The 26,488-nt window shown below is 41.9% G+C and overlaps 1 protein-coding gene and 1 non-coding gene across 3 annotated transcripts in view; one reads left to right on the top strand and one right to left on the bottom strand.

The window, feature by feature from the left end:
• Positions 1-3,119: 3,119 nt before the first annotated feature.
• Positions 3,120-3,194, bottom strand: TRNAN-GUU (transfer RNA asparagine (anticodon GUU)). The gene has a single exon. It is a non-coding gene; the product is annotated as a tRNA-Asn (tRNA).
• Positions 3,195-20,183: 16,989 nt separating this feature from the next.
• The window catches only part of ATXN1 (ataxin 1), a 202,444-nt gene continuing 196,139 nt past the window's right edge, over positions 20,184-26,488 (top strand). For both annotated transcript variants that reach the window (XM_035124742.2, XM_035124729.2), the window contains exons 1-3: positions 20,184-20,846; positions 21,944-22,060; positions 26,312-26,368. The gene's annotated coding sequence lies outside the window, so the exon portion shown is untranslated. The remainder of the gene's footprint in view (positions 20,847-21,943; positions 22,061-26,311; positions 26,369-26,488) is intronic.

Raw genomic sequence — 26,488 nt, 5'->3', positions numbered from 1 at the left:
CTTGTTATCACCCACGGAGTTCAAGGCTGAGAAGGATGTAACTTGCTCTCTGCAGTCCTGGTCTGACCTTCTAAGCACATAATATTGCCCTTTCCCCACCAGAGTCTATCAGGTTCCTCCCCAATTTCTCTCAGGTTCAGGTCCTGGCTCTACTCAGGTGTCAGATTTTCTTCTTACTTCAAAAGGTAGTAAACCTTAGCAGCATAGCAAACAAGACTCATAATTGGTGAGTCCAATATGTGGGCTGGTTCCATGAGATCTAATGTCATGCTCCAGTCTAGTGTTTTTGTAATACTAAAATCAATATATGCAGTTTTGTATATCCAAGAAAGTATGCTGTTGCTATGTGCGTAAAGGTAAGCAAAAGTAATTCCACCTTATGCTGAGTGACAAGGCCACCAGCTTATATGCATAATTAAATGAAAACCAGGACATATATCTATTAAGCACTCAAAAATATTTTGCACATTTTTTAAAATTGCTGTGTGTTATCTCCTGTTTTTGGTCCACTAGCCCTGAAGCAGCATATTTGCAGTTTGGCAGTGCTCTTGAATACGAACTGCTGTTTAATGCTCAGGTAGTAGTCATGGCTAGTTGTTTTGAAACAACTTGTGTCCTTTCCTGGAGAAACCAAGTCCAGCCAGAGTCATTCATGCTCTTGTCACTTCCAGGACAGATTTTAATCTTTTGCTACCATAAGACATACTGAATGACCCTCAAATGAAGCTTAGATAACATACATACATACATACATACATACATACATACATACATACATACATACATAATGAACTGGTGATAAAATCTCATTCACAGCCGGATAATAATAATAATAATAATAATAATAATAATAATAATGATTTATTATTTATACCCCGCCCATCTGGCCGGGTTCCCCCAGCCACTCTGGGCGGCTTCCAACAAAATATTAAAATACAGAAATCCATCAAACATTAAAAGCATCCCTAAACAGGGCTGCCTTGAGATGCCTTCTAAAGGTCTGGTAGTTGTTATTCTCTTTGACCTCTGGTGGGAGGGCATTCCACAGGGTGGGCGCCACTACCGAGAAGGCCCTCTGTCTGGTTCCCTGTAACTTGGCTTCTCGCAGCGAGGGAACCGCCAGAAGGCCCTCGGCGCTGGACCTCAGTGTCTGGGCAGAACGATGGGGGAGGAGACGCTCCTTCAGGTATACTGGACCGAGGCCGTTTAGGGCTTTAAAGGTCAGCACCAACACTTTGAATTGTGTTCGGAAACGTACTGGGAGCCAATGTAGGTCTTCAGGACCGGTGTTATGTGGTCTCGGCGGCCACTCCCAGTCACCAGTCTAGCTGCCGCATTCTGGGTTAGTTGTAGTTTCCGGGTCACCTTCAAAGGTAGCCCCACGTAGAGTGCATTGCAGTAGTCCAAGCGAAAGATAACTAGAGCATGCACCACTCTGGCGAGACAGGTAGGGTCTCAGCCTGCGTACCAGATGGAACTGATAAACAGCTGCCCTGGACACAGAATTGACCTGCGCCTCCATGGACAGCTGTGAGTCAAAAATGACTCCCAGGCTGCGCACCTGGTCCTTCAGGGGCACAGTTACCCCATTCAGGACCAGGGAGTCCTCCACACCTGCCCGCCTCCTATCCCCCAAGAACAGTACTTCTGTCTTGTCGGGATTCAACCTCAATCTGTTAGCCGCCATCCATCCTCCAACCACCTCCAAGCACTCACCCAGGACCTTCACCACCTTCACTGGTTCTGATTTGAAAGAGAGGTAGAGCTGGGTATCATCCGCATACTGGTGAACACCCAGCCCAAACCCCCTGATGATCTCTCCCAGCGGCTGCATGTAGATGTTAAAAAGCATGGGGGAGAGGACAGAACCCTGAGGCAGCCCACAAGTGAGAGCCCAGGGGTCTGAACACTCATCCCCCACCACCACTTTCTGAACACGGCCCAGGAGGAAGGAGCGGAACCACTGTATAACAGTGCCCCCAGCTCCCAACCCCTCTAGACAGTCCAGAAGGATGTTATGGTTGATGGTGTCAAAAGCCGCTAAGATGGTGAGAGTTTCATACAGGAACACCTTGCAGATTGAGGGAGAAATTCAACATAGCACTGTAGCAGTCGGTCTGTCAGTGCAAAGTTTTCAGCTTGCCAGATGGAATGATCCCCTCTCCTACCTCCAAGTGCTGTCATGGGGGTTCTCCCAACCCTCCCAGAGCTCATTTTTGAAGGTGCAAGGAGAGGAGCAGTTGGGGGAAGCCACATTGTGCTGGCTGGCTTCTGCTAATGGGACTCATTTGTTGAATCCAGTAGGGACTGCCCAATAGGGGGGGGGCATTTCCAGTCATTAGCTGCCACTGAAAAAAATATCAGCTGGTCAGCCTTGACCATTAGCAAGCAATCCGCTTAGGTGAAAGACCATTTGGAGGCCAATGACAAACTTCCTGCGAACATCCATTTAGTAGCACGCTCACAGTGCATTTATAGAGGTAAGCATTTGAGGTGGTTTAAAAATAGGGGAAGCTGAGACAAAAGACCTTTAATAATTCTACAATTGGAGGGTTATCTGTTTCAGACAGTATTGACACTACCATGTCAGGGACAGTGCCTTTGCCAGTTTGCTAAACAGCTAAAAGCCTCGCAGAGGTCATTGGAGAAAGGAGGGGGGAGGATATGAAACAGGAGCTTGGCTTCGGATGGTCTGTCAGTCTGGCTCATTAAGCGACTGGCCCAGGATCAAGAGGGCTTTGCTGTCACTGGCTGACCAGTCTCCAGTACAACTTGCTGAGACACTCTGCTGCAATGTATTCTAGCCAAACAGATGTAATAGTATAAATTGTGACTCTGTTGACAGCTTGGCCTGGCAGGGTCATTCATAAGTCTCAGGCAGCAGTGTACGTTTTAATGAAAATTGTTTGTTGAAGTTTTTATATATATAAAAAATAATCCCTGGGAAATGGAGAGACAATAAATAAAGGGATACTTTTTATTCTCCAACTTCAATTAGTGAAAAGTGTGGAAGTTTTCAAGGTGGAAGATTCTATGAACAATGCAAGTTCATAGAACTGTAGAGTTGGAAGGGACCATGAGGGTCATCTAGTCCAACCCCCTGCAATGCAGGAATCATGTGCCCAATGTGGGGCTCGAACCCATGACCTTGGGATTAACAGTCTCATGCTCTACCGACTGAGCTATCCCAGGGTGTGGGTTCACATAGGAACAGAAAAAGAGTCCCATAGGATCAGGACAAAGACTCATTTAGTCCAGCATTTTGTTCTCACAGTGATCAGCCATGTGTCCGTGGGAACCCCGCTAGTAGAATCTGAGTGTAACAACATTCTCCTGAACTGTAGTAACTGGTACTCGGAAGCATACTGCCTTTGACAGTGGAGGTGGATGACAGCATCATGGCTAGAACCATATGCACTTATACAGTATAGCTGTATCCTTCATGAATTTAGCTAACTCCTTTTTAAAGCCACCCAATTTGGTGGCCATCACTACCTCTTACGGTAGCAATCCTCACAGTTTAACTGTGCTGTGTGAAGAAATGTTTTCTTTTGCCTGTCCTGAATCTTCTGCAGACACCCACTCTTGCAGTCATATCTAGAGCACGCTATTTTACAACCTAAGAAAATAAACATGGAACCAAGTATACCAGGAGAATATAGGGAAAGAAACCAGTACATGTGAACTGTGTCTCTACAACTGAAATGGAAAGATATTATTGGTACTGATGTCTAAAAAAGAGGATGGATAAACATTTTCGAGAATTCAAGGAGAACCATATTTTGTACCGATGTGCAGATTACGAGACCTTGTAATCAAGAGATTATTTTTTATTATTGCTAGCATAAATATGCATAGATAATTGATTTCACCCGAGTCTAACATTATTTTCTATAACTTTGACCCTGGCAGAAAAACAGAAGGCCACATAGACATGGAACAGCATTAGCAGCAGAGTGAAGAGCAGACAACTGCACTATGGCTAGAAATTATTTTCTCCCTCCTCTGACCAATTGCAGGCCACTACACCTCGGGGGGGGGGGGAGATGGATGTAATATGGAGGAACTGGTATGCCTGCCCAGTGGGGGTCAAATCCCGTTCATTTTGCACAGTAATTACTTCTATGATTTTGGGTCATCATTAATGTGATACTGGACTTGTGTAGGCTGTTCCAAATATTTCCTGACTGTATGGTTTGCCCCTTATCTTTAGGGATTAATTCTTAGTCGTTAACCCTTTCCAAATGGCACTGTCTTTACATATGTTTCTCCTTCTCCCTACCTATCTATGGTACATTTTATAAATTTATTTTAAAATATTTTTAGTGGTGAGTTGTAAAAAGTGCCTCTTCAGATCACTGAGGGACGTTCCTGGCATCTGTGGAAAAAATTAACACAAAAGCTAAATTAGCCAAGGGTCAGATTAAAAAATATAACTCCTCCCCTCTTGTGGGAAGACCATTCCCAACAGCACATATACAACTAGGGAATCAACAAAAGAGAAAATATATGAATATTGGGTCAAACATATAATCACACTGAGAAGAAAACTTGTTGCATCTGGATTGGATTTTTTTAAAAAAGATGCTTTAAAGAAGTTTTTACTGTTCTATCACTTGTCGTTTGCCTCCCTGATCTCCTTTGAGAGGAAGGGCAGGGTATAAATTAAATATATATAAAAAAGTAAACCTAAGAAGGACACAGAAATCAGATAACATTTTAGTTATCGTATAATGTTAAGCGATGGGTGATTTTGTTGGGTGATAGGTTATATTTGTAAATCCGGAAGTTACAATTAAATTAAGTGAGGGGGAGGTTGAAACAGAAGAGTAGTGATCGGGTGGCATCAATTCACGCACCACTGAAAACAACCACAACGTTCCAGAATGAAGGAAGTACAAGGCCAACTATTAAGACAGAGGTGAAGTGCATACTGTAGCTGTAAAAATGTGTGTTTGAAATCATCTGACTCAAAAGAACCATATGATGCCTGGGCATGGTTTTTCTTTTAATTACCACATCCCACCCACAATAATTTTTGTTTTACTTGACAGCATTACATCATCTACTGTGAAAGAAAATGGGCCCTGCCCCCTTATCACCAAGAGACCATTACGCTCCTGAAACCCAAAAGGAATGGCTTGCCAGCCCATCACAGCCTGGCTCCCAGTGATGACTTGCTGCTGCTTTAATATCCAAAATTAAAAGCCCATCAGTTATCCTTGAACGCATATAGAAGCTGTTACTGCGCCAAGTTGTGGCCACTTATAGACCAGAGTAAAAGGAAGGTCTCCAATGGAAATCAACCGCATTACTTATTCTGGTCTCTAGGTGGCAGCAAGCCAAGATGGTTCTGAACATAGTTTTTAATACAACTCTGAACTTTCTGCTTCCACTACAAAATTACGTTACGTAGCATTGACTCAAAGCTCCGTACCAGCACTTGACTTTAGAATTTAAAACGTACTATTACACGGTCTGTCTGAAAACTGTTGGCTTTATTTACATTCTCTGCAAATCCTTTAGAGAGCTATGGAAGCTGCAGTTGGTTGGGAACCTTAGTATAGATTCCACACAGCCTTGCGGCACAAATGTACCCTTGAACATAATTGCGGCACATTTCTTTCTAGCCTTAGCGAGCCACTGCCTGAACAGTTGCAAAACTGGTGACGATTTTCCCCTCTGTTCCCACCCACCACTTCCATGCTGCTCTCCCCCAAGAGGGAATGTGGTTCTCAGGTGTGTGTGTGGGAAAACTCCTATCGCTGATATAAAGGGCAGAAAGAACCTCTAGGTAAGTCACTTCCTGGTTCACACAGAGAAGCTATTTTTTTATTGTGCCCAAGGATGGAACTAGGAGCTGGTAACAGAAATCAGTGGAACATTTTAATGTGGCTGGAATTAAGCAGCAGTGTAGCCACCCCACACACCCCGTTCCTAAGAAAATGAACCCCAACCTCAAAAGGTGGCAGCAAAAAAATGCCATTTAAAATATTACGTCATACAGAAGAGCATTAGAAGGTGTACATGTTTAATACCCGTTGCTAGAAACCGCAAGGGAGGGGGGAGAGTACTATTGTGTTCAGGCTGCGTTTGAAGTTTTCCCATAGGCATTTGATTGGCCACTATGAGAACAGGATGCTGGACTAGATGGGCCATTGCTTGATCCAGCTCAGCTCTTTTTGTGTTCTTATGAATCCCTGCTCTCTTTAACTCCTTTCTTATTTATTTCACAAACAGGCTGCAACATTTTATTTTGGGGCCCTGCTTGTATGAACAAAACGTCCTTTCAGTGTTTCACTGGAAGACTCTAGTTTTCTGAAACGAATCACAATCTTTGAGTTCTTCAAAGACCACAGGCTTTATATTTGCAGATGCATGTTAAATGTTCAAATACGAGCACATGAGTAGGAGATTAGTTTTCACTAGCTATATCTGCTTAGTGTTTGGGATAGCCTTTAAATTCTTGGAATCTACCCTGCTACCTAGAAGAGGGCAACAGGTTTTCAGCCTATCTGTACAGAAGTTTAGCTGCAGTGACATGTACCTATAGCATAGTAACTCTGTCAGCCAATCAGATCATACCTCTAATCCAAGGCACTTTCATTTGGTCTAATAATAAATGCTGAAATCTGGAGTTAAGGCAGCGTACAAAGATACCATTTAATACACACAATTTGGATTATATTTGGAACTCTATACCCAGCCTACAATGGCTGCATTGTTTCCTTTTCTCCTGTTCCTCCTCCCGGTTATTTTTAATTCCACAAAAGTATAAAAGAGCATCATGCTGGAGGCAGCAATTTGAAGTGGAACTGCAGAGGATTTCAATGGAAAGTTGATTTATTTCAGGGGATTATGAGAGCCCAGGGATAAAGCTGGCACCCTGCCATAGGGAGAGCCCTTGACCTAGAAGCAAGGAACAGTTACAAAGCTGTTCGTGTACATAACTGAACAGAACACTTTAATTTTGTGCAGAGCGTAACCTGAATTCTTTCTCCAAGGGAAGATGAAAGAAACAAGCCCCACTGCTTAGTAGGACACTGGTCTCTGCAGCGAAGGCTCTTGGCTTTCTTTACATCTTACTCGGCAGGACTGCAAGAAGCAATTGTTTGCAACAAAGGGCATTTTGTTGTTATTATTTTTTATAAAAAATAGTGGAAAATTAATTAAGATGCCACTCATAAAACCAGATCTGGATTCAGAATTCATGCAGTGTTCCAATTGACAGAAGAGAATTAACCAGCCATAAAGCCATCCCAGGTAGTTTTGTGTTAATGCATGAAACCTAATTTCTCTTTCTTTTTCTCTGGGCCTTGAGCTGTAATTATAAAGACTTCACATCTCCCTGGTGACATCAGACGGTTAACAAAATGTGAATCAGGGAAGGGAAGCAACCCGTAGCCTTACCTTAGCATTGTTCGCATTCCATAAAAGACAATCTTCTTCATAAGAGATCACTCTGTCACTGAGGCTTATTAATTTGCGTGGCTAATGTTCAGAGAGCCGCTCATCAGGATTCAAATAATCAATCTTGCACTGCAGACAAGAGCGTGTAGCATAATAACACAGTGGCAGACTATATTCCTGCAGAATCATATTATGAAACATTTTTCTAAGGTCTTGCACTAAATCAAACATACCCAGTATTGCATTTACTTTTGTAAAGTTTTTTCTCTCTTAACCAGCTGCTTCTAGACCAGTGGCTCCTAGTACTACACAACCATTGCTCTTCCACTGTAAGCTGCAAACAAAATTGCAAGTGACTTTTCACACTATATGGAGCCTTGCCCTTTTTTTCATATGGATACCTCACTATGTTCCATTCACTCTACTGTACTGGGTGTGACATAAATGCTCTGTGGGGTTGGATCTCATTGTAGTTACGAATTCACTAGGTGGCCTTAGGCAAACTTCTCTCCCTCTTTCTCCCTCTTCTGCAGTATCAGGATAATAATACTGGCCTACTTTATAGGGTTGTTGTAAGGTTTATGTAAAAAAAAATACTTTTATGAAAGTACTTCATAAATGTAGGTATTATTATCATCACTATGAGAATTATTCTGCTTGGGCTTGCGCTTGAGTTGGTTCTTAAATTTTATGTACCGTATTTACTTGAGTCTAATGCGCACCTCAATTTTCAGGACCTTGAAACCAAAAAAGGTATTTGCTGGTGAATGTAAATGTGCCATCAAATCTAAATCCGATGGGCATCTTAATTTTTGCAATGTAATTTGGCCCAAAAAAGTGATCATTAGATTCGAGTAAATACGGCATATTCTATAGCTACAAATATGGAGTCCATTCCTTTCAAACAAAGCTTAAATTCTTCCTAGTGTTCTGCTCTAAGCAGATTAGAACAGTTTGTGATTAGAACAGTTACAAGTGACCTGGCTCCCTGCCAAGCCCATTTCACAGAGATGTTCACCTGTAAGTAAAGAAGTAAACTTTTATTATAGCAGTCTAATGATACAGACTCAGCTGCTAGGAAAGAGCACAATCTAGTCCAGGTGTTCTTACAAGGCAAAAGGGTAGCAACAATAAGTCCAGTCTGAGAACAAGGTTAGAAGATTGCACAGAGCCATGGTTGCACCAATAAGTTTCGTAGTCTCCCCACCAAGCTTTTGAGCAGAGACAGAGAATGCCCAGCTACTCACAAGGAACCCTATCCCTGCGAAAATTCCTGGCCTGTGTCTTGAGGGATATGTCCCCTCTTTTGTCTTTGGGTGCCACCTTTTCCTGGTAAACAACACCAGACCAGCCTCCACCTCCAAATTCTCCTGCCCTGTTCCGCCAGCTCTCTCCATCCCATTGCAGGGAAGTAACCTCCCCAGTCCCTGACAGGCTCCTCCTCTCCCCTGGGGAAGGAGAGGAAGCCTTTGGGACTCTGGCTTCAACAGCTGAGCCAGGGATGTCAGGAGGCGGAGGGAAGAGCTGTGTCACGTGGCTTCCGTGCTGTCATCTCACACACACCCTCCCATTCATCATTTTCTTTCTCAAGTGCCTGTCTGAATCAGAGTAGTCAGAGGGAATCAAGACAACTAGCACCATATATGTGTGTGTGTGTGTGTGTGTGTGTGTGTGTGTGTGTGTGTGTGAAAGAGGGGGGGGGAGAAATGCTTTAGTAGCCCATAGATATGATCTCAGGGAAGGCCCATTGGGCTGTGTGTGTACATTTTCTACTGACTATGGTAGCTTCAGTTGAGGAAGAAGACAGCAGCTAATATATTTCCTTCCATTCATCTCTCCTTATGCACTTCCTGACTTACCTAACACTGTTTGGGCACCTGACATCACAAATACCAGAAGTCTAATTTACGAACCTTGGGATCCAGGGTATTTTAATAACCCAGAATTCATCCTTCTGTAAAGCCTCCAGTAAATTAGAAAGCAACTGAAGGAGTTCCTGAGGGAGAAGAAGAAGAAAAAGGGTCATTAAAAGATCAGAACAGGTTCATGCATTGAATGCCCTCTGTGGTTGGTAGATGCATAGTGCAAAAACGAGTGCCTTAAACTCAGCTTTAGCATGGAACCCCACATAGCCGCTCTATGCTGGTGCTTATTTCTTGCAGTTTATTCATGGTTCTGCATTATTCAGTGCTAATGCCAGGCTACTTAAATAAAATTAGAGAGAAGAAGTTATTTCTTGAAAATTTATGTGTGCATCCATAAAGTGATTAATTAAGAAAAATTAAAAACAGTTCTTGAAGAAAAAAACAAAATTCTGCAGTTGTGGAGTAGTACTTCACAACTCAGCCTCCCACTCTGTTTCAGATGCCAGCGTTAGGCATCACAAATGTCAGACACTGTGATCTTCCTCTCCCTTGTCTCCCACAATAAAGGGAGTGGTCTCTTCCATGTGTTAGCAATAACCTCTGCTCTGGACCCCCACCGTTCAACCATATGTAGATGCTCTTAGAGGGAAAGGTATAACCCATAGGTGGGAATTTCCAGAGGGTTTCTCCTTTTTCTTCAAAGGGAAAAGGCGAAAGTTTGTTCTACCAGAGGATGCATCGAAATATTGGAGAAAATATTCCAAACATTTAGGAACTGTAAGAAGGCCAAGCGGAGGAGCGGAGGATCCAGAATTAGATCCGGATTCTGATAACCCAACAGAGATAGAACAAAGTTAAAAAGAATTGGATGAAGATATAAGTTTGTATTTGTGTAACTATTGGTTATTATATAACGACTCAAAAACTTCTTTTTACTTTGACTGCACTTTTTTTTAATAGACGATATAAAGAAGAGTTCAAATAAATTAATAAACTTTTAAAGAGATAACCAAATAAAAGAAAATGAATCTAAAATTATTGACTTGGAACGTGAACGGTCTAAATGATAAAACCAAAAGAAATAAGGTGGAATATGAACTACTTAAGCAAAGAATTGATGTGACCTGTTTACAGGAAACTCATGTGACCCAAAAACATATTAGAGTTCTCTCTAATAAGAAATTAGGGCGTGAATTCATTTCGGCTGATAAGACTAAAAAGAGAGGAGTTGTCCTCTATGTAAAAGAATATTTGGAACCAAAATTGCTATTTAATGATTCGGAAGGGAGGATAGTGATTGTAGAAATAACAATACGTGGAGAAAAGATAATAATAATAGGAATATACGCACCCAATAAAAGACAGAAAGAATTTTACAATGCGCTGGGGGAAAAGTTATTAGAATATGTGGGAGAGAGGATAATCTTACTGGGAGACTTAAATGGGGTCACATCACCGGATATTGATAGGACAAAAAAAAAAAAGTAACCAGGATTCCAAGCAAACTAAATTGCCGATAATTTTTAGCCAAACCATGGAAACATTAAACTTAAATGATGCCTGGAGGGCTAAACATCCAGTAGAAAGAGAATACACCTTTTTCTCTGAGCCCAATAAGTCAGCGGGCAGAATAGATGCGATATGGATCCCTAAAGAACTTACCTTAAGAATACATAAAGCTGAGATCCAACCCAAAACCCTATCCGATCATAATCCGGTCCTTATTTGGCTTAAGGAAGAAGGGCCCAAAGCAAGAAGGTGGAGATTAAATGAATCCTTATTGAATGACGAAGGAGTAATAGATAAAGCAAAAAAGACTCTTCGAGAATTCTTTTCCCTAAATTTAGAGAAAGGAACACCAAGTACAACGGTATGGGACGCTGGGAAAGCAGTGATAAGAGGGTTCTTTATCAAACAAAATGCAATATTAGTCAAACAAAAGGAAAAAAAGAAAACAAGTAATCTGGGAGGAAATTAGGAAAAATGAAAATGAACTCTATAAAAATCCTGAAAATGAAAAATTAAAACAAAATCTTAAATCACTCCAGCTACAATATTCCACAATATTGAATGAGGAGATCCAGTGGAAAATAAAGTTGATGAGGCAGAAAAATTTCGAACAGGCTAATAAGCCGAGCAAGTTATTAGCCTGGCAATTGAAAAAAAGACAAAACGAAAGAATTATCAATAAGATGAAAATAGGGGATAGTATTACTAATAACCCAAAAGAAATTGAAAAAGTATTTCTGGACTTCTATCAAGAACTATATAAAGAAGGAAAAGAAACAATCGAAGAAATTAATCAATATTTGGGCCAAAATAATGTGAGGAAAATTAATAAGGAACAGGCAAAAATACTTAACGCACGGATCTCAACATTCGATATTAGTCAAGCAATAAAAAAAGCCAAATCAGGGAAAACGCCAGGCCCTGATGGTTTACCCGCAATCTATTATAAAAAAGTCGAGGAAGCGGTAATAGAACCGCTTAAGGATATAATGAATAATATATTGGAGGGAGGAGAGCTGCCAAGAACGTGGGCCGAGAGCTATATTACTCTAATACCAAAAGAGGGGGTGGATTTGACCCACCCCTCAAATTATAGGCCCATTTTGTTATTAAATAACGATTACAAGTTGTTCGCCAGTATCTTGGCAGACAGGCTTAAGAAAATTCTGGCCCAAATCATACATGAGGACCAGGCGGGATTCCTCCCTGGGCGCTTAATGCAAACCAATATACGGAACATCATAAATATCCTAGAGTATCTGGATTTGAGAATTGATAAGCCAAGCCTTTTGATCTCAGTCGACGCTGAAAAAGCATTCGACAAGATTTCATGGAAATTTATGACAGCCACCATCCAACAAATGGAATTTGGGAAGTCTTTCTGCAATGCGATTCAGGCAATTTATAATAAACAAAAAACAAAGATATTGGTAAATAATAATATCTCAGAAGAATGTGAAATAAACAAAGGAACTAGGCAAGGGTGCCCCCTGTCTCCCTTGATCTTCATTTTAATAATGGAGATTCTAAATAATAAGATCAGAGAAGAGAAGGAGATTAAGGGGGTAACACTTGGTAGTAGAACATACAAGCTGCGGGCATTTGCAGATGACTTAATAATTACGACAGAGGACCCTAAAGAGAGTACAATCAGGCTATTAGAAATTATAGAAGAATTCGGGAAAGTGGCGGGTTTTAAATTAAATAACAAAAAAACGAAACTCCTGGCCAAAAATCTGACCTCGGAAGAAAAGACGGAAATTGAAAAATTAACACACTTAAAATTCTCTTCCAAAATTAAGTACCTAGGGATCTGGCTAACACCTAAAAATATTAATCTTTACCAGGATAACTATATAAAAACATGGGAACACATAAGACGTAATATGGAGATCTGGAGCAGATTAAAATTGTCATTTTGGGGACGCATCTCAGCAATCAAGATGAGTGTCCTTCCGAAACTTATCTTCCTGTTTCAAAACTTACCAATATTAGGAGGTACGAAATATTTAACATCATGGCAGAAAGAAATATCGAAATTCATATGGCAAGGTGCAAGGCCAAGAATCAAACATACTCTCTTGATTGACATCCAAGAGAGAGGTGGGTTTGGCCTACCGGACCTTAAGCTATACTATGAGGCCGCATGCTTCCTGTGGATGAGAGACTGGTTTCTGCTCCAAAAAACGGACCTCCTCGACATAGAAGGATTTGATTTAAGATTTGGCTGGCACGCTTATCTAAATTATGATAAAAACAAAGTGCATAGAGGACTCACCAACCATATAATAAGAGGCTCCCTTTTTAAAGTGTGGGCCAAATACAAGGGGTTATTGGAACCCAAAACACCATCATGGATATCCCCTATGGAAGCCATAGCGGTCAAAAAAAAAGAACATGAAAGGCGATTGGGTAACTTATAGATCATTATTGGTAATTGAAGAGGGTCAATTTAAGTTGAGGCCATATGAAGAAATTAAGAACAAGTTAACGAGTTGGCTAGACTATCACCAACTAAACGAAACTTTTAAACAAGATAAAAAGAAAGGATTTAATAATCAACCAACAGAATTGGAAAAAATTTTGCTTGACAACAATAACAAAATTATATCAAAAATGTACCGCCTCTTGCTTGACTGGGAGGTCAAGGAAGAGGCGGTAAAGGAAGTTATGATTAAATGGGCCCAGGACATCGGGCGTACGATAATGATTGATGAGTGGGAGGCCCTCTGGAAAAACAGCATGAGATTTACCGTGTCGTATTCCATCAAAGAAAATATGTTCAAAATGTTTTACCGATGGTACCTCACACCTGCCAAACTCTCTAAAATGTATAAGAACATATCAGATCGATGTTGGAGGTGTGGGGAAGGGAGAGGAGATTTTATGCATATGTGGTGGGGATGCCGGATGGTTAGAGAGTTTTGGAATACAATTTATGAAGAAATGAAAAAGATCTTCAGATTAACATTCCAAAAACGACCAGAGGCCTTTTTGTTGGGAATCCTGAACAGAGACTTACCTGCTAAATATAGGGAGATTTTTTATATGCATCAGCGGCAGCCCGGTTATTAATAGCGGCCAGGTGGAAGGGGGATACGCTCCCAACACTCCAGGAGTGGCAAAATAAATTGTCAGATATGGTAGAGCTGGCTCAGTTAACAGATAACTTAAGGGGAGTTACGAAACAGATGTTTACCAAAAAATGGGATGTGCTTAAGAGATACATGCAAGAGAGAAATGGACATTCGGTAATTTCCATGGCAGCCTTAGAATGACTGGTCTATAAAGTAATACTAGAACCTAAAAGAATTATCGGTATGATTGGATTTATTGGTGTACAAAAGAGATTATAAGAGGACGAAGAGAAAAGTATGTACTTCGCAAAAAAGAAGAGTCGCGCTATGGGAGGTGACGGGAAGTCATCAGGGTAATAATAATGAAAACAAATTTGTAGCTTGTTTAATGAAAATCTTTATTTCTGTGAGATGAAAATATTTGTTCTGTTTGTTCTGTTAAAAAATCAATAAAGATGTTTTATTCGGGGGAAAAAAAAAAAAGCTTATGCTGTGTTTTCTTCTTAAATCTCTCGTGAGAATTACACACTGATGCATTTTTACCATGCCTGCTTTTCATTAAGCCAGTTCCTGATATTGCATAGTTGTGAAATGTAGAAGCAGGAAAGGGGCCTAAAATCTACAAATCCTGGTCTTTTGAAACTGGGACAATAAAATGTAGATGGTGCGGTGTGGGGATTTATACCATGTGTAGCTATTGTAGTCAGATGTGCATGATTTCTGTTGACATTTTTATTGTACGAAACGTTTGTCTCTTTCAAAACAGCACACTGCCTTTCCATGGGCTGAGAGTGCAATCCTATACATGTCGACTCATTGAGTTCAGTGGGACTTACTCCCAGGTAAGTGGGTATAAGATTGTGGCCTCAGATATTTTCATTGCAGTGATTACCACTGCAGATGGAATCTAGTGAATTCTCCAGCATTACTGAAGACCTGATCAGTAATTCTGACTTTGTATGCTGCTTTTACATGATGCTCCCAGATTACTGATCATCTGGGATTGTCCTCTCAGCAGCATAGTTCAAGCATGACTGCAGCATGTATTGCTAAAACAACATAGTCAAAACCTTTCATGACACTGTCTCTAGCACTGCAGGTGGAAGCTCAGTCCACCATGTGTAGACCAGAAAGCATTTTTGCCGAGCAACCAGCTTCATCTGATTTATCGCAGCCAGACATTTGTACAGACTTGGAACACTTGCAGAGCAACACACATGAGAGAGGCCAAAGTTAGCTAGATCACTTTCCACAGTCTTTATTTGTGATCTGTACCTTCTGCAACTGTGCATAAGAGTTTTCGCATGTAGTTTTGTTTGCATTGCAGTCAATTTTGGGTGGAGAAGAAGAATCGTCCTTTTATGGGTACTTTGTGATTTGTGCAACCTAAGGATGTAGGCACGTTCCTTGGAAGTGTGAAAGTGGTCACTTGAATGCTTGAACTGTGGGCATCCTGGCTACTTAGGGTTGCCATAGGAGGCTTGTCCAAGGGAGTAATGTGGCTTAGGAGCACTCTGGGGTGGTTATCATTCCATCCTGCCTTAAGGTGGTTGTAGTCCTTATAAAAATGTGTGTAGTGCGGGAGTGGCCATGTATTATTTATTTACTACCCCACCTTTCGCCCAGTGCAGTGCAGGACCCAGGTTGGTTCACAGCATACATTAGAACAGATGCAACTGTTCCCAAAACAGCCAGTAGATCTGTTGTGACAAGGAATTTCTGTTCTTTCTAGCTATAATTCCCATCATCTGATCCCTGACCATCATCCATACTGGCTAAGGCAGAAAGGGGTTGGGAGTCCAACCAACATCACAGGTTAGCCCTTCTTGGTGCAATGAGACCTTTACTGAATAATTTCTCTCTGCATTGCTGCTGTTGTGAATCCAGCTTCATTTACCAAGATTAAAATTGTACACATTCTTCATCCATATATTATGGAAAGATGACCCGGCAAACAAACAAACAAACAAACAAGCAAGCAAGCAAATTCAAAGGCATGCTTTCCTAAGCTTTCTGCGCCCATGCCCAAATGTTTAACAGAAGCGTCTTAATTTGGAGTGTTGATCTTGGGCTGCCGTATTTCTGCTCTGCTTTCTATCTTGTGCATGCCCAGTTTTAGAAAGGACTGCCGTTTTGTTTTCCACGCACATTCTGGTGTGCTGCTGTTGTATAACAACATATAGTATGTAGAAGAAAACACCCTTCTTATTATAGCACTGTTGAGAGGCCTTCCAGTATTTCCATCTGAAATTCCTATTTTCAGGGACTTGCTACTGAGCTGTAACAAATTGCAGGCAGGAAATCTGGCTCTCCGCAGCCTAGGAGCAAAGTAACTCACTCACAATAGATAAAATTAATCCGTATTAATGGCATGTCCTTCCAGCAACCAAAGCAAAGGAGTGTGTGTGTGTGTGTCCATCTAGCTCACGTACACATAACAAACAGTGAAAGAATGAGAAAAGCAAGTGCTTTATGCGGCTGTGCACAAATGTATGGAGGATGGGAAATAGTCCAAGCTGATTGCTTCTGAACAAAGGAGGTTGTTATTTATCCTTTGGGTATGACTGAAACAGGGCAAAATGCTCCTTGTAGCAAAGATATTGGTATCTACGAGCATTAATCAATAGAGAGGTGACACTAAAGAGAAGCAAGAAAAGTGTATCTGTGTTTCAAATGTATTTCTGCTGCCTGCAAGCAGCATTTGACAATGGAAAACTAGTAAAGGTGCAATTTTCTGAGAAAGGATAAGAGAACTGGAGAGCAAAGGAGAAACATCTGTTGAGGATCATTGTGGATGAGGAAGTTCTGGATTCCCATAATCCCAATCATGTTTGTGCAGGGCATTTTTTTAAAACCCCATGTGCACAGGAATACATAAGTGGGATCAAGATATCGAATTCTTAAAGAGTACTTGGACCTTGCTGAAGAAAGACCAGCATACAAGCAGTGGGAATGTTTCCTTTACTAAACATGCAGCAAATGTAGAACGACAGGAAGGTAGGGAGCTACAAGGCCAGGCCATTGGACCATGTAGTTCAGTGTTGGTTCACAGAGACTCTCCAGGTTTCAACCAGGGGACCTTCCTAACCCTACCTGAAGATGCTAAAGGACTGAGATGCTCTACCACTGAGCTATGGCCCTTCCTTACAGTAAGGTGGTTGATGGATATGAGGTACTGCTACGCATGTTGTGGCATAGCTCATCACTCCCATGTCTCTCAATCTTTGGGCTCTGATATGAAGAGCAATAGTCCTCAACAAACATTTTCATTCTGCTATAGATAGAGAGGCAACCAGCTAAGATGGCAACTCTGCATTCACTCTTGCTTTGAGTGAATGGGAAGTTGATCCTGCTAACTGGAAAAAGATTTGAATCAGTCCCAGGCTGAGAGTGACAGAAAATAACAGAAGTTGTCAGAGGGACTGTGAACTGTGAGCTTTGCAATGTGTCATGTGCTAACTGCAGCTTACTGGAAAAAAAATTAAGAGGAAGTATAATGTGCATGTAATGTGAAAGGTCATGGAGGAAAATGTGTTCATTTTGCAATCAGATAATAATGCAAAACCTAGAAAATATAAAAAAAGAAGAGGCGTGAAATACGTTTGAATTAAAATCATGCATTGAATTAAAAAAAAAATACTAGAAAATGTAAACTGGTGCAGCCAGAAGTTATTTAATGGTGATAGGAAACCTGTCCCAAGACACAGTTGTTTTGAGAACATAGTGTAAGAAAAAAAAATGTAAAGGTAAACAGCAACATGACCTTGACAAGGGAGATGCATTAAGATAATAAGAACAGTGAAGGCTTTGTTTTGCATTTTCATTATTGATCTGGGAAAGATCTTGGTTGAAAAAAACAATGAAATGTGGGGATTGTGCCAGATTGTGCGAGGATTTGAAAGGCCAGTAAAAATTTAACCAAAGAACCCACAAGTGAAGGCAAAGACAATGCAAAAAGATGTGCCACTTTGGTACACTAACAGTCTGGTTATTCAATCAGCCTTTGGAGAATAAACCCTCTGAACAGTTCAAGCAGTCAGTGCAATACATGATTCCATGAAGTGAATCAATGCTGCAGAATTTATCACATAATAACATGGATATGAGTATGGTCGTTACGGCAGCTACCCTCATGTTTTCCAAGTGAAGACTGACTGGGCTACATTAACTATTTTGGGCATGGTTCCCTCTATTCTTGCACCAGTCCACAGGGATTCCACACATCCAGTGTTCCAGGTTGATGGGGACTATAGATGCATGACTCTATCCCAGTTCATCCCATCCCATTTAAGTCTGCAAGAACTTTGAAATATGTTGCATCTTGTTCCTATGCTGAATTTTTAGGATAATTCCAAGAGAAACAATATATTTGGAGATGCAAGCAGGATTTTTTTTTTTAAGTGGTTACTGCATTCTGGTTGTATCACTTCTTCTTCTTCTTTGGCGATCACTCGTAGCCGAGTAAGATTGTCTTCCATAAACACAGTTTTAACAATGTGACTGTAAGTGACTGTGGAGGCCAATTCTGGATCCACACATCCTTCCACAGTGGGACATTGGTTTCCGGACGGGAGTTGATCACGGTATGGATTTGCCAAGCGTGCCGCCTTCTTAGCACGTTTCTCCCTTGCATCCTGAGATCGAGTTTCTTCAAAGCCCATGGCACCTTTGGTAAAGGCTGTTCTCCAACTGGAGCGCTTGCAGGCCAGTGTTTCCCAGTTGTCAGTGTTTACACTACATTTTTAAAGATTTGCCTTGAGACAGTCTTTAAACCTCTTTTGTTGACCACCAGCATTACACTTTCCATTTTAAAGTTTGGTATAGAGTAGTTGCTTTGGAAGACGATCATCAGGCCGGGCTGGCTCTAGGTATAGTCCCGGGGGCGCTGGAGCGATCTCCGCACCTCAGCGCCAGGGTGCCCGACCTGCTCAAGACTGCCCTGTCATCAGGCATCCACACAACATGACCAGCCCAACGAAGTTGATGTTGAAGAATCATTGCTTCAACACTGGTGATCTTTGCTTCTTCCAGTACACTGATATTAGTTTGCCTGTCTTCCCAAGTGATGTGTAAAATTTTTCAGAGACACCGTTGATGGAATCTTTCGAGCAGTTGGAGATGGCGTTTATAAGTGGTCCATGTTTCACAAGCATATAGTAAGGTTGGTAGTACAATAGCTTTGTAAACAAGCATTTTGGTTTCCCTGCGAATGTCCCAGTCCTCAAACACTCTGCACATCAATCGGGAGAAAGCCGCACTCGCAGAGGTCAGGCGATGCTGGTTGTATCACTATCCATGATACTTCAGGTAAGTCCTAAGACAGAGTTTTATGAAATATTAGATTGAAAGTTAGTCTAAATTCTTCAGTAACATAACTAGCTTTTCCTTTGCGAGCATCTTCAATATTCTGTCAAATATGGCATTATAATGATGGAAGAATCATACTTCACCTTCCTCACCATCTGGGTATCAGAACTTCCTAAATAAACGTATAAACCTGGATCTGTGGTGTCTGTTCTTATTGCATCCTAAAGGCTGGAATGATGAAGGAATGTAAAATATTGGAGACATTAAGGGGAAATTGTCTGTTGATGGCAGTTGGAGAAGAAACGGACAATAAAGATGTAGAGGGGCCTGAGGCAGAAGAAAGAAAGAAAAAACTAGGTGCATAACATCAGAAAATAGAGGAAGAGTGAACTAAACAACAGGAATGGCTAATGACAGGTCTATGTATAGAGATTCAAAAGCAGTTAATTGGCACCATGTATGTGGTTGCTTTTGGGATGAGAAATCTATGTTTTGATTGTTGTCTGTTCACTCTCATTTATTGTTAATGGGTTTTGTTATTTGTTGTTTTATTTAAAACTTACAAAATAAATATCCCACATATTCACTGAACTCCAGTGTTGTTTTCACCTTGTCTCATCCTCATCCATAGTAACAAAACAACAACAACCACCCACCTGTGTGCACTACAGATTAATCTAATTATTGATTTATGTGCATAAGGATGTCAGGGAATGCCTTATGTGGTGCTAAATGTGTAGTTCTGGTGGCAAAAATATATCTAAAACACAAAATGAGTAAAAAATTTAAAAGAATCCCTTTTTAAGGAAGGCTTCTGCTTGGCAGGGAGTGAACGAATCTTTGGGGGGTGGTGCAATTGGGGCTACTTAAACGTAACATTGTTTATTTATCTGTGCAGGTGAAACAAACCATGAACCCTTGTTTAGTAATATGTCTGAATAGGATTCCATGGTTTGGAGTAACACAAACAAAGCAGGATCTGTATAGTCAAGGTTTGTTCTTGGCTTAAAGATTGTGGGTGTTTTTTTTAAAGTGAAACAACCATGATCCTTAGGTTGGCCTTCATGCTAAGACAAGGATACTGGTTTGTTTTTTCTCCCCATGTTAGTGGGGAGGGTCAAAGGGGCCTCAGTCAGTGCATTCATTATAAACCATTAACTATGGTTTATAGTGTGGTGCAAACGAGACCAACAATAAAAACACACTTTTTTCATTGGTAAAGAAAATCCGCTGCTGAAAAAAGAGAAACAAATAATATGTGATCTTAAATGGAAGAAGCCACCATTCATCACTCAAAGGCATTTGTTTTTCTTTTCAGATTTGTTTACTAGTTGTAAAAACTACAAAAGGGAAATTTATCCATACACACCTTTCACGGTGATGGTGTTTGAGTCAAGCTGAATTAGATTGATGATGAAATTGTGTGCAGCAGGCATATTTACTTGGAAGTAAGTCTTAGTACAGTATATACAATGGCCATTTGTTTCCTCAGTGCCACGTGTCATTGTACGAAAGAGTTTCCTGGAAACTTTGGATTCCACCACTCCCCATTCAAAATATTGAGGCAAAGGAACTCGTGGTGAATGAGATGCAGCACCAGAAAGGTGGAATGGTGAGAACAAGAACGTGCGTGGAAGGCCCTGGCATTGGAATTTAAGGAAGGTGTTGAAGTTGGGAGGTAAGTGAGAGAGTGTTGATTGGTCTCCCTTGGGAGATAGTAATAGAAAAAGCAGTGACCACCGCAGTTGGGTGGTGCTGTTGAGCCTCTTTCCCAAGACTGCTGCTGTTTACCAGGACAGTACGGGGGCAGGGTTGGGCAACCAGGGTGACGGGAGTGCCAGATTAGCTCACATGATGTGGCTGCATGTTCCAATTCCACCACCGCTCTTCACTGCCCTAGTAAGTGGCAGTAATGCTCATGTCACACTGCTTCATGGCATCAGCCACTCCTGAATGGAATTGTACAGCCCATGTGTGACCCACTATTCTCCCTGCATGGTGCCCCATCACCATCTACAACCTCTGGTATGTCAGGGTGTAATGCAGGAGGGTGCATCAAATGGGGAAGGACAAGAAAGCTTCCATTTATAGTAAGGTTAATAGTCAAAAGCATGGAGAAAAGCAGGGACTTGATGGCAAGAGAAGGGTTGTACTATTATCCCTCAACACTATCAACTCAGTGACGTTTGACCAATAAATAACTTTGACTTACAAGGAACCCTTGACTTCGCTAGCAAACACCCCTGGATCTTCAGAGATATTTGTTTCACATCCCACAGCAGTCAGTGGGGTAGGATGGTGGCATTTATAACTGTCCCCTCCAACCTTCCTGCAAATTGAAATTGTTTGTTAGAATAGAAGCTGCTTTGTACTCACTGTGGAAAGGTGGCATATAAATAAATGAAACCAATCTATCAGTCAAGATGCCACTTGACCCTGAGGTAATTTCTCATACGCTGTGTTTGGTGAGGTTATTAAGGATGTGGGAAGTGGGGATGAAGAGAACCTTATAAATTCTGTGGCATCGTCTATGTCTGAGGTACCCAATTTCTCGCCTCAGTTATTTGCTAACACACATTCTCAGGCAGGAAGAGGCTTAATTGTTATAATGTACAATTTCCATCCTATTGTTCTGAATCTACAGCGCCACTTCCAGCAGAAGGGACTCAGTTTGACAGGCTGAACTACATCTAGCCTATTCATAGATTTGCTGTGTGTGTGTGTGTGTGTGTGTGAAATCTAGCAACCACAGACTGACTCTCTGTTTCCTTTTAGATTGCATAACGCAGCATCAAAATCACTAGAACTTACGTTGTTGGGTTTTCTGAGAAAGGCCGCAAACTCAGTACAACTGCTACATCCCAGCTTGGAGGTGATTTGTTCAAGGGAAAGGTATGGCAGATATACCACTACCATAATTCAACTCAAGGCACCACAACTTGGCTTGAAAAGCCGGCTAGAAATTAGAAAGAAAGAAAATCTTCTCACATTAGGAAGCAAGCAGAAGCACTGGGCCATATTCAACTACCTCATTCTAGCAGAAGCCGGTGCAAGGTTTTCTGCTAGTGCAATGGGACTTATTCCCTGTATGTACCTCATGACCTCCCCAAAATTGCTCTGGTGAATTGGGAGTATCCCAGAATGGCATAAGGGAAGAGGAAAGGGGAGATTTATTATCGTTCCATCAGGCAAACAGAAATGCTGTTTGGAATGACCTCACTGCTGCTACATTGAATGCAACCCACTATTACATCAGTTTTCCCGCACTTCTTCAGTCATAGCAGCATATAGCAACCCTTTGACAGAAACTAGGAGTTGGATTCCTCTTCATCAGGTGATTGAGGGGAGGACTCCAAACCTGAAGGTCCAGAAGAACCTGTGGGATCAGTGCTGCCCACTGTGAAACTGACTCCAGTGACTCCACTGTAGAAGACCCAAGCCTCCTCTGCTCCATCTCAGTAGGAGACTACTGGAGAAGAACGGAGCCCTTTCAATCAAGCAGCATCTTGCAGTACACTTAATAATCAAGCTGCACCTGCTGCAATTACAATATAAGGGCTCAGTTTCACCTTGTTCCTTACTGGAGCAGCTCTCAGAGTCCAGCCTGAACCCCACATTGCCTTGGATCCAGTTTGAACCTCACCATGTCCTAGATCCCAGTTGACTCTTGCTGCAGAGCAGGACACCCTTAGTCCCCAAAATGGACTGAGGATGTTTGATAGGGTAGCATTGAAAATGATGGAATCCTTTTTTTAATGTTCTTTAAAAATATATATTCTATTAAATAGATATGTTTGGGCTGTGAATTAAGGATGTTTTACCATGAAAAACAGATTTTTGACTGTGACGGAATCACAACCCTTGTTATGATAATTACACAGGTCAAAGAACTTCACTTGATAAGTCTGGTTTAAAGTCCAGTAACTTGTAATTGCATACTATAGCTCTTTTTTGGAATGCTTTGTTGTTGTTGTTTAGTCGTTTAGTCGTGTCCGACTCTTCGTGACCCCATGGACCATAGCACGCCAGGCACTCCTGTCTTGCACTGCCTCCCGCAGTTTGGTCAAACTCATGTTCGTAGCTTCGAGAACACTGTCCAACCATCTCGTCCTCTGTCGTCCCCTTCTCCTAGTGCCCTCCATCTTTCCCAACATCAGGGTCTTTTCCAAGGATTCTTCTCTTCTCATGAGGTGGCCAAAGTATTGGAGCCTCAGCTTCACGATCTGTCCTTCCAGGGAGCACTCAGGGCTGATTTCCTTAAGAATGGATAGGTTTGATCTTCTAGCAGTCCATGGGACTCTCAAGAGTCTCCTCCAGCACCATAATTCAAAAGCATCAATTCTTCGACGATCAGCCTTCTTTATGGTCCAGCTCTCACTTCCATACATCACTACTGGGAAAACCATAGCTTTAACTATACGGACCTTTGTCGGCAAAGTGATGTCTCTGCTTTTTAAGATGCTGTCTAGGTTTGTCATTGCTTTTCTCCCAAGAAGCAGGCGTCTTTTAATTTCGTGACTGCTGTCACCATCTGCAGTGATCAAGGAGCCCAAGAAAGTAAAATCTCTCACTGCCTCCATTTCTTCCCCTTCTATTTGCCAGGAGGTGATGGGACCAGTGGCCATGATCTTGGTTTTTTTGATGTTGAGCTTCAGACCATATTTTGCGCTCTCCTCTTTCACCCTCATTAAAAGGTTCTTTAATTCCTCCTCGCTTTCTGCCATCAAGGTTGTGTCATCTGCATATCTGAGGTTGTTGATATTTCTTCCGGCAATCTTAATTCCGGCTTGGGATTCATCTAGTCCAGCCTTTCGCATGATGAATTCTGCATATAAGTTAAATAAGCAGGGAGACAATATACAACCTTGTCGTACTCCTTTCCCAATTTTGAACCAATCAGTTGTTCCATATCCAGTTCTAACTGTAGCTTCTTGTCCCACATAGAGATTTCTCAGGAGACAGATGAGGTGATCAGGCACTCCCATTTCTTTAAGAACTTGCCATAGTTTGCTGTGGTCGACACAGTCGAAGGCTTTTGCATAGTCAATGAAGCAGAAGTAGACGTTTTTCTGGAACTCTCTAGCTTTCTCCATAATCCAGCGCATGTTTGCTATTTGGTCTCTGGTTCCTCTGCCCTTTGGAATGCTAGCCAGACATATTTCAAGTGCTTGGAACTATGATTTGTAAAACTATTGCAGTGATTGAAAATGTGCAGTAAAATATTGTTGCATGGCAGTCTACTCTCACCAGAGTGCTATGAGATTCTAGAATGTTCAGTTTTCCTTGGAATGAGCAACAGCAGAGACTGTAGTGTCTTTATAATATATGATTTATTTACACATATATACAATCTCAGCCTATGATTGAGGGGCTCACAGTGTTAACACCCCAATAAGGTCTTGCTTCTCCCATAGCCACAGCCTTAGATTCCAGCAGAAATCAGGCACAGTTCTGTCTCTCAGCTGCCCAGCCCGCAGTCTGTGAGGCATAGCTGCCAAGTCTCCCGCTGAAACATGCGGGATCAGCAGCAGCGTAGCACTGGAAATCACTTCTACGCATGTCTGGACATGCGTAGAAGCAACTTCCGGTGCTGGCGCCGCCCAATTAACGGTGCCCAGACATGGATAGCGCGGCACCGGAAGTCGCTTCTACACATGTCCGGACATGCGTAGAAGCGACTTACGGTGCCGCGCTACCCATGTCTGGGCACCGGAAATTGGGCGGCGCCAGGACCCAAAATGGAGCCTCCCTGGCAGCTGGGAAATCCGGGGGATTTACGGAATTTTTTCCAATCCGGGCTGCCAGTGGGAAACAGTTTAAAATACGGGGGTTTCCCTCGAAAAACGGGAGACTTGGCAGCTATGGTGTGAGTTAGGGTAGGTTGAGAGGCAGTGACTGGCCTAAAGTCTGCTGAGTGGAGATTTGAACCCTGGTCTCCCATGTCTTAGTTCAGCACTCTAGAAACTATGCCTCCAATTCTTCATCTCTACATTAGAGCCATTTTAGCATTAAATTCTGCTGAATTAGGGCATGGGCGTAGCCAGGATTTTTGTTAGCGAGGGCAGTGAAAGTTATTGAGCAATCAAAGGAAACTCTGGGAATTCTAGCTCTCTGAAGGGAATAAGGGGCTTCCAACAACTCTCAGAACCCTTAACAAACTACACTTCCCATGAACCTTTGCAGGAAGCCATGACAATTTAAAGCAGTATGTTAATAGTGCTAATGTAAGGTAAAGGGACCCCTGACCATTAGGTCCAGTCGTGACCGACTCTGGGGTTGCGCGCTCATCTCGCATTATTGGCCGAGGGAGCCGGCGTATAGCTTCCAGGTCATGTGGCCAGCATGACAAAGCCGCTTCTGGCAAACCAGAGCAGCACATGGAAACGCCGTTTACCTTCCCGCTATAGCGGTTCCTATTTTTCTACTTGCATTTTGACGTGCTTTCGAACTGCTAGGTTGGCAGGAGCTGGGACCAAGCAATGGGAGCTCACCCCGTCACAGGGATTCGAACCGCCGACCTTCTGATCAGCAAGCCCTAGGCTCAGTGCTTTAACCCACAGCGCCACCTGGGTCCCAGTATGTTAATAGTGCTAATGTATAGTCCCTTAAATGCATCTAGGCCTGGTAACTGTAAGCCAAGCTATGGTGAACTGCTCCACCCACCCTGGTGATCAGCAGTGGTGAAAAGAAGCTAGTTCTCCATTTATAAAGTGGAAACGCTCTCTACAGCTAGTATAATGGCTGACAATGACAGGATTCCTGATCAGAGCACTACCTGTGATTGCTGATCCCGTGATGAGACCCATGTATGCTGCTGGAGCCACATGTGTAGCATACATTTTAAAGTTGCAGTTTGTATTTCAACTGGGGATATACAGTATGTGCATAATCTAGGCATAGCTGCCAAGTTATCCCTTTTTAAAAGGGATTTTCCCTTATGCTGAATAGGCTTCCTCGCGAGAAAAGGGAAAACTTGGCAGCTATGAATCTAGGTAGCTAGGGAGATATCTTTTAGATTTGAATTGGGCGGGTCACTGCCGCAACAAAGCTTTCTGCGATGGTCTTTAGAAGCATGTAGTATGGTTTATGCTTAGGAAAGAAACCTCCTTTTTAAAATAATGTCCTTTTCTTTTTTTACGATAGATGTTATAATAAAAGAGGTGAACCAAGGTGACCTATTGGATCCCTTTCAAGCTCATAGTAAGTATATTCTTTTTGTGCATGTCTGTCCAGTCAGCTCTTTTCCTCGATCTGTTTATTCTGAATAAAAGACAGTAAAATTAAAAATATTAATTCATTCAATAAATCTAAGGATCCAGA

The sequence above is a fragment of the Zootoca vivipara genome, chromosome 8 (assembly GCF_963506605.1).
Source record: "Zootoca vivipara chromosome 8, rZooViv1.1, whole genome shotgun sequence".
NCBI lineage: Eukaryota > Metazoa > Chordata > Lepidosauria > Squamata > Lacertidae > Zootoca > Zootoca vivipara.
The sequence above is the reverse complement of the archived record's forward strand: the minus strand, read 5'-3'. Positions and strand labels throughout refer to the sequence as shown.